The sequence below is a fragment of the Halichoerus grypus genome, chromosome 3 (genome assembly GCF_964656455.1).
Source record: "Halichoerus grypus chromosome 3, mHalGry1.hap1.1, whole genome shotgun sequence".
In the NCBI taxonomy this organism is placed as follows: domain Eukaryota; kingdom Metazoa; phylum Chordata; class Mammalia; order Carnivora; family Phocidae; genus Halichoerus; species Halichoerus grypus.
In genome coordinates this window covers 782,243-790,442 of record NC_135714.1, presented here as the reverse complement: position 1 = coordinate 790,442, position 8,200 = coordinate 782,243, and the positions used below count along the sequence as shown (strand labels likewise).

Here is an 8,200-nt window from a genome sequence, read left to right as displayed (position 1 = left end):
CAGTGGGTGTGTGCTCCCGTGCTGCTTGGGGCACGAGCTCCCACCGCATTCTGCTTTCTCTGCATTGAACGTTCTCCTGCCGGGGCAAGGCCTGGCTTCCCGCTGCAGAACCTCCGGCGCCCCAAGACTCTGCCAGCGAGGATGGGGTCGGGCTGCCTGTGGAGGTGGGCCTCTGGGGGCATGGGGAGCGCCCAGGCCTGAGCCGTCCTGTCGCCCTGCGATGAGGCTGAGCCTCCGAAATGGAAGAAAATTGCCAATTCATAGCACTCACTTGCATTTTTAAATGAATAAACTTCATTTTCTTAGAGCAGTTTGAGGGTGAGAGCAACACTGAGAGGGAGGTTCAGAGAGAGATCTCCCGTGCGCCCCCGTCCCCCCACTACCCACATCCGCACTGGGATGGGACATCTGTTACGGGGGACGGGCCTCCACGTACACGTCATCCTCACCCAGAGTCCACAGATGGCCGCAGGGCCCCCCCTGGTGGTGCACATTCTGGGGGTTTGGACACGGGCATCAGGACAGTTGCCCACCACCGCAGCACCACCCAGAGTTGCTCCCCGGCCCCCACATCCCCCGTGCTCCACCTGCTCACCCTCCTCCCCCAACCCCTGACAACTGCCCATCTTGGTGCTGTCTCTGTGGTTCTGCCTTTTCCGGGATGTCCCACGGCTGGAATCCTATTGCGTCTTTCCCTCAGTAATGTGCATTTAAGGGTCCTCCGTGTCTTTTCACGGCTTGGGCGCTCGTTTCTCGTGAGCATGAGTGATAGTCCATTGTCTGGGTGCAGCACGGTTAATTTATCCACTCACACACTGAAGGACGTCTTGGTTGTTTCCAGGTTTTGGCGACTATGAATGAAGCTGCTATAAACATCCGTGTGCAGGTTTTGGTGTGGACGTAAGGTTTCAGTTAATGCGGGTGACACCACGGAGCAGGATTGCTGGACCGCACGGTGACAGTAGGCTTGGTTCTGTGAAAACCAGTGTCTCCCAGTGTCCCTGTCCAGGGATGAGCCCAGGCCTTGGAAACGGGAGAAACCCAGCATCTCCTAGTGTACGCCGCAAAAGCGAAGCTCACCTAGCTGCCACGCTGAGCCCCCAGGAGAGCCTGGGATGTGAGCCTGCTACCCCACCCTCACCGCCCCCACCACCAGCTGCCTCCCGAGAGGGGGGCCCAGCCTGCCTGCCCTGAGCGGATGTGGGGGTGCTTTGTCCTGGGTGGCTGCCCCACTGACCATCTGGGCCAGACTGTACCTGGTCCTCGGCTCTCTCGATCTATTGATCCCAGGGCCAGAGCACGCTATAAAATGTGGCGATCATGATAGGATTTAAAGTTAGGGCAGCTGAAGCCACCGGAACACAGAGCGAGGGTCTGGCGGTTTCATTCACTGCTGCAAAATCGCCCGGTCCCAGCACGGCGGGCTCCGCCAGGCCCAGGGCCTCGGGCCATCGAGCCCCACTTGTCACCTTTCCCCACAAACAGAAGGGTGTGTCTTCAAACCAGAGGAGCTCACAGCAAGGCCAACCCCGCGGGCAGCCTCCAGCCCCATGCACACGCTCACACATGTACACACTTGCACACGCATGCAAGGGGTGCACATGGACGTGTGCCCGAGCACGTGTGCACGTGTGCCCCTCACGCGCACGCACGATGCCTGGGGCCTGCAGGTGGGGAAGCCTTCTTGTCCTGCCTCAGGGGGAGCCCCGGTGCCCATGCAGCTGACGCACACGTGCCTGGGTTCCCACGGGAGCACCTCACAGACTCATGCCGCCATCCCAGGGGCTGGCCCAGGTCCCTCGCGGCCTATGCTCCCTGGGGGAGGTGCTGGGAGGCCTCCTGGCACCCCAGGGTCCTCAGCACCATCACAGGGGCTCACCAGCCCTGAGAACAGTCCATCCTTCTGTCAAATGCCTTCCTTGGCACCCGGCCTCATGCCTGGCCTGGGGCTCCACGCAGGGCCCTCAGTACCCACCCGGGGGCAGTGATGGGACAGTCCAGGGACAGGACTGAAGTGAGAGGCTCAGCCATCAGCAGCGGGGACCCCCAGGAGGAGCTGAGAAAGGCTGGGTCCGGGAGCCTTCTCGGAAGAGGTGGTCCAGAGCTGGCCCTGAAGGCCTGGCCACCCGCACAACTCTGTGCCTCCAGCTGGGCAGTTTGCGAGGCCTGAAGCCTCCTCCTCAGCGGGGAGCAGGGGTCCAGTGGCCCCCTCATCCCCGCCCACCGAGTGCGGGGCACATTCTGGAGAGTCTGGGTGCCTCAGCCCCGTGAGGCTTGCTTTACTGGTCCCTATGGGGCAGTGGGAGCTGCCGGGCCCCTAGCGCCTCCGGGCCAAGAAGCGTCCAGAGCCCAGGAGCTGTCCGGGCACCAGCCAGGGGTCTGCTCTCCCAGCCTGTACATCAGGTGGACACCGGGAACATAGAGATGTATCGAATTCAGCTTAGCAACCCAGGCATGAATGCCCGTCCTTTAAAGAGAAACTTATCTGTAATTAAAATCATGCACAAGTTTTAGAAAGAGTCTGTTTACAACTGGGAAGAAAGCTGATTGTGGAAATGAATAGGCCTCCGTTGGGGCTGGGAGGGTTTAATTCAGGAATAAATCCCCCACAGGAGGTGCCTTGCTGGGGCTCTTTTCCCCCGTGCCTTTGGGGGGCTGGCGACGGCGTGACTGCGCTCGCGGTTGACGTGGCCCTTATCAAGCCGCGATCACAGGCACGAGGGCTGGGCCGCGGGCTCCCGGGTGGCTGGAGAGCTCCCTGCAAACCCCGCTCCTCCACGCGTCAGCAATAAATTAGCCCAGTTAAAATCAGCAGGACGCGCGCATTCCAAGTTTATGCTTCCCTGTGAGCAGATGGTGGCTCGGCACGTGCGAAGCAGGTGGCATCAATCACCAGCCTCGGAGTTTGGGGGACGGTCACACCGGTCCTCACGGAGGAGCTGCCGCCTGCACGTGGTGGCAATAAGAACGTGATTGATGCTGGCCGGGGGCTGGCCGCGCCGGGGTGATTTAGGATTGTGGTGGCTGCCGCCGTTAATTGGGAGAGCGGCGGATGGATAATTTGGGGCACCTGCACGCAGAGCCCGGCCCGCACTGTATTTGCATAATCCTCCCCGCTATCCTTGTCCCAGTAGACATCACCGGACAGAATCGACTGTTTTTCTGGGTATTGATTGCAATTAAGAGCAGGAATATGAGCTGGAAGATGGGGGGCTTCCAGGCGAGAACACTTGCTGGGTCTTGTTGGTGCCTCTAGCCTTCTTCCTCCTGCCCACCCCCACCCCAATGAGGTAGAGCCCTCCACCAAGACCCCTCGATATGGAACAAGCCCACCCAAATGTTCCTGACAGATCCCCACCACCCACCCGCTCTGTGGCCCACTTTGGGCAGGGTGGCCTGGGGGTGGGGACCGTGGAGTGGGGGGGCCAGAACCCTGCTCCCCGGCTCCTACTCTAGGTCTCCTGCTCGCGGGCATGGGGTGGGACTTTCTTGAGAACAACTCAGTGCAGGAGAACCTGCTCCCTCCAGTGGGGACACACAGGCTTGTCCACACGACCAGGGGACAGCAGGTCCTCAGAGCCCGCATGGGGGCATGCGTGGGGGAGGCCACACGGGACACAGGGTGGGTCCCCAGGTGGGCCGCGAGGGCCTGGCCAAGAACGACAGCTGGGACAAAGACCGAGCTGCGGGTGGAGCGAGGGGAAGCCCCGTGAAGGCTGCACCCACCAGGTAGGTTCTTCCTGCATTTGGTGGCAGGCTGGACCTGGGCGGTGGGATCCCATGGATAGAGAGGGTGGTGTGAGCAGAGCTTCCCCGGAAGACCAGGGCCTCCATCACTAAGCGCACCGGGGCTGGCTTGTACCAGGGCTGCTTGGGGCAGCCCCTCGCCTGCCTGGCCCCGTCTCAGACCTTGGTTCCTGACCCTCCAGCCGCTGGCTTTCTCCTCTGACTCCCACTGACCCCCAGAGCCCCGTCCTGCCCATTGCTCAGCCACCACCAGCCCCCTGCCCCACCAGGAGGAACCAGCCTGCTGCTGCTGGTGTCCAGGGGCCGGTCCTCCCCTCCGCTCCAGGGACTGGTGTGAACGGCAAGACCACAGGGGGCGGGGTGCAGGTGGGACAAACCGCAAGTGCCCCAGCTTGCCCCCAGCCCTGCTGGAACCTCTCCAACACCCCAGCCACGTCCGAGATTCCTCGACCTTGTTTCCCACCATCTGACTCGCTGGGGCTCGAGCTCCCTGAGGAGGGTCACAAACAGCAAGTGTGGGGCTCCCTGTGACCCAAAGCTGGGCACAGGCAGGGTGGGGTCGAAGAAGAAAATGTGGGGGATGATCTCCATGGCCCGGAGGGAGTAAATGATTTCTTCATTTATATTTAGAGAAACACAGAGAAAGAGAGCCAGCATGCGAGCAGGGGGGAGGGGCAGAGGGAGAGGGAGAGGCAGACTCCCCACTGAGCAGGGAGCCCGACGCGGGACTCGATCCCACGACTCATGGGATCCTAACCTGAGCCGAAAGCAAGAGCCAGACGCTTAACCGACTGAGCCCTCCAGGCGCCGCTGCTGTCCTAAATAGGGTCCCAGAAGCAGCAACCCCCGAGGAGAACACTGAGAAACAGCCACGTCAAGACGCGAGCTCTTCATGGAGACGGGCCGGGAGAGCAGACGCCCCGCACCTCCGCAGAGACACACAACCCAACACAGGAGGAGCAAAGGCAAGAGCTAGGCCTCTCGAGGGAGGAAAGGGGTGGTTAGTGACGGCCACGTCCAGGTCAAGGACGCAGAGTGTCCTGGGCTTGTGGCACTGGTGACACGGAGCTCGGCTGTGGGACTCATGTGCCCCACGACCAGGAAACCCCCAAAGCCGGGCTCCCTAACTTTTTATTTCTAATCACGGCTTTTTGTAAAACGAAATAGTTCTCCCTCTCCATGTTACCTGTTTGTGGCTTGTCTTACTCTGGCTTCCCCGCTGAGCCCTGGAAGCTGCAGCTTCTCCGGCTCTCGGGCAGGGCTCAGAGTGCAGGGTCTGAGGGCCGTGGGTGCCTGTTGCTGGAGGGTAGCGCGCACTCTGGGCGCCGCAGTGCACGATCCAGGAGCTATCTGTGTGCGTGCATGTGTGTGTGTGCAAACTCACACACTCATAAAGAACACTACTGGGGCAAGTGACAGAATCTGAAGGTCTGTAGGTTAGATGACATTTTATTATGCTAATTTCCTGACTTTGATTGTTACATTGTAGTTACGTAAGAGACTGCCCTTGTTTTCAGGAAGTACCACTGAAGGATTTAGAGGGACGATGTGTCTGTAACTAACTCTCAAATGACTCAGGGCGGGGAAAATACACACATATATGAGAGAGAGAGAGAGGAAGCAAATTTTTCATCCCAGGTGAAATTAATAATAACAAAAATACTTAATACTGGTTGTATTTTTAATGTTATTTTCAGCAGGTACTGGGTGCTTGGTAAACTGATACCTATATGGAAAAAGCTAGAATTGACCCCATGCAAAAAAAATCTTCATGGTCTCAAGATAAGAAAATATCTCTTAAATAGTTCAACACTAGGTACTAACTGTAAACAAATTTTAGGAATTCAAAGCTTTTCTTCATCAAAAGCGCCACTGAGACTGCAGGAGAAGATGTTTGCACACACGTCGTCATCAAAGGGCCGTATAATCACACGTAAAAAATTGTTACAAGAAAACACGATAGGCACTTCACAAAAGTGGACAGTAATGGCCAAGAAACACAAAAAAGTGCGCCGTGCGTCATTTGTGAGCGGAACTGGCACATTAAAGCCTCATGAGATGGCGCTACACACCCGGGGGGGCTGCTGCACAGAAAAAGACAGGGAGCACCCGGGGGGCAAGGACTGGAGCAGAGACGTGCTGGTCAGTGTTCAAGGAGCCCCTCTCCAGGGCAGAAGGAGCTCTGACTTGCAGTGCCGGCCACTGTCAATGGAGTAAATAATCCCCATGTGGCTGATGGCAAGGTGCCGCTTCACATCTCAGCAGAGCTGAGAAAGATGTGTGCAAGGAGTTCTTGTGAGCCTCTGTGAGCCGGCCCCCGCCAGCACTTGGGGGAAGCCAGGACTCCCGCACGCGGCTGGTGGCTGTGTGAATTGGTAGAGACGTGCTGGAAAATGATTTGGCAACATCTACAGAAGCCCAACATATGGCACACCTCGAAATTCCACCCGCAGATGCATTCGCAAACAGAAACACACACATATGTTCACCGAAAGATGTGTACAAGAATGTCATCAGCAGTGCTCTTCTGGAATAGCACCAAACTCGAGAATACCCAGATGGCCGCCGACAGTAGGGTGTTGTATATCCACACAATGAAATAGTCTACAAATGAGACGAATAGCCTGCCGCCGCATGTAGCACCACGGATGAGCTTCCTGAACACATTGTTGATCAAGGCAGCCAGACAGAAAAATACTCACTGCATGCTTCCTCTATGTGAAGTTCCAAGCAGACAGAGTGAATTTGTGGAGTTAGAAGTCAGGATGATGGGCCTTTCCATCCAGTGGCAGCCATCAGCTCAAAGGTCCTCAAACAGGTCCATCCAGGAGCTGTGGAGGAAGAAGCAGTCCAACATAACGCACTTTCTTCACACAGGGAGCCAGCTCTCTGCGCTCCATGGGGCCCCCTGCCCAACTTGGCCCAATAAAGTACACAGACTGGGGTACAAGGCCAAGCAAGGTTATGTCACCTATCAGATTCGTGTGTGTCATGGTGGTTGCAAACACACAGTTCCTCAGGGTACGACCTACAGTGACCCTGTCTATCACAGTGCTAACCGGCTCAAGTTTGCCCGAAGCCTACCGTCTGTTGCACAGGAGCGAGCTGGATGCCACCGTGGGGCTCTGAGAGTCCTGCATTCTTACTGGGTTGTCAAAGACTCCACATACCAATTCTTCGAGGTCATCCTCATCGATCCATTCCATAAACCTATCAGAAGGAATCCTGACACCCAGGGGATCACCAAACCAGTCCACAAGCACAGGGAGACGCAAGGTCTGACATCTGCAGACCACGAGAACGTGGCCTTGGGACAGGTCCAAAGTTCACCACACTATTGGTGATTCCCACCGTGTGGCATGGAGAGGATGCAATACTCCCCAGCTCCACCGTTACCGCTAATATAAGTAATGTTTGCAGAATTCTTACTAATAAACAATTTAGGACAGTCAAAAAAAAAAAAAAGAAGAAAAGGAATGAGGATAATGGTTATCTCTGGGGACAACAGAAGTGCCTGGGAGGTGGCACCAGGTGGGCTCTCTTATTTCTTGACCTGGAGGTGGACACATGAATTTCATTTTGTGACATTTGGGTGGTACATTCATGTTCTATGCACTTTTCTGCATGTGTACAATGGTTAGATTTTAAAGTGTGTGAAAAATCATGAAGATTTTTATGCACTAAAAAAGAAGAATCCAAAAAAGAAATTAAGAAAACAATCTCATCTATAATAACATCAAAATGAATAAAATACTTAGGAATAAACTTAACCAAGGAAGTGAAAGATTTATACATTGAAAATAACAAAGCTTCACTGAAAGAAATTAACAAAGACATAATGGAAAGACATCCCATGTTCATGGACTGGAAGACGTAATATCATTAAGATGACAATACTACCAAAAGCGATCTATAGATTAAATGCAATCTGTATCAAAATCTCAACAAGGCATTTGGCAGAAATAGAACAATCCAACCTAAAATTTACATGGAATCTCAATGGTCAAAACAATCTTGAGATTTTGGAAGAACAAAGCAGAAAAACTCAGAGTTGCTAAATTCAAAACTGACTATAAAGCTACACTAATCAAAATAGTGTGGTGCTGGCATCAAGACAGACATAGAGACAAATGGAATAGAACAGAGAGCCCAGATATAAACCTTCATATATGTGGTCAGATGACCTTCAACAAGGGAAAAGGAAAGGACAGTCTTCCAACAGATGGTGCTGGACCTGCACAGGAACTGCACATCCCCATGCAAAAGAATGACATCGGAGCCCTACCTCACACCATATGCAAAAACTAACTCAAAATAGATCAGAAACCTAAAGTAGGAGCTAAAGTATAAAACTGTTGGAGGTAAACATAGGGGGAAAACTTCATGACTTTGGATCTGGCAATGATTTCTTTGATATGACACCAAAAGCACATGCAAGAAAAAAAATAAATTG

General features: G+C 54.7%; 1 pseudogene; it reads left to right on the top strand.

Annotated features, from left to right (window-relative positions):
- Positions 1-6,512: 6,512 nt before the first annotated feature.
- Positions 6,513-7,205, top strand: LOC118521577 (large ribosomal subunit protein eL15 pseudogene; annotated as a pseudogene).
- The last annotated feature ends 995 nt before the right edge of the window (positions 7,206-8,200 follow it).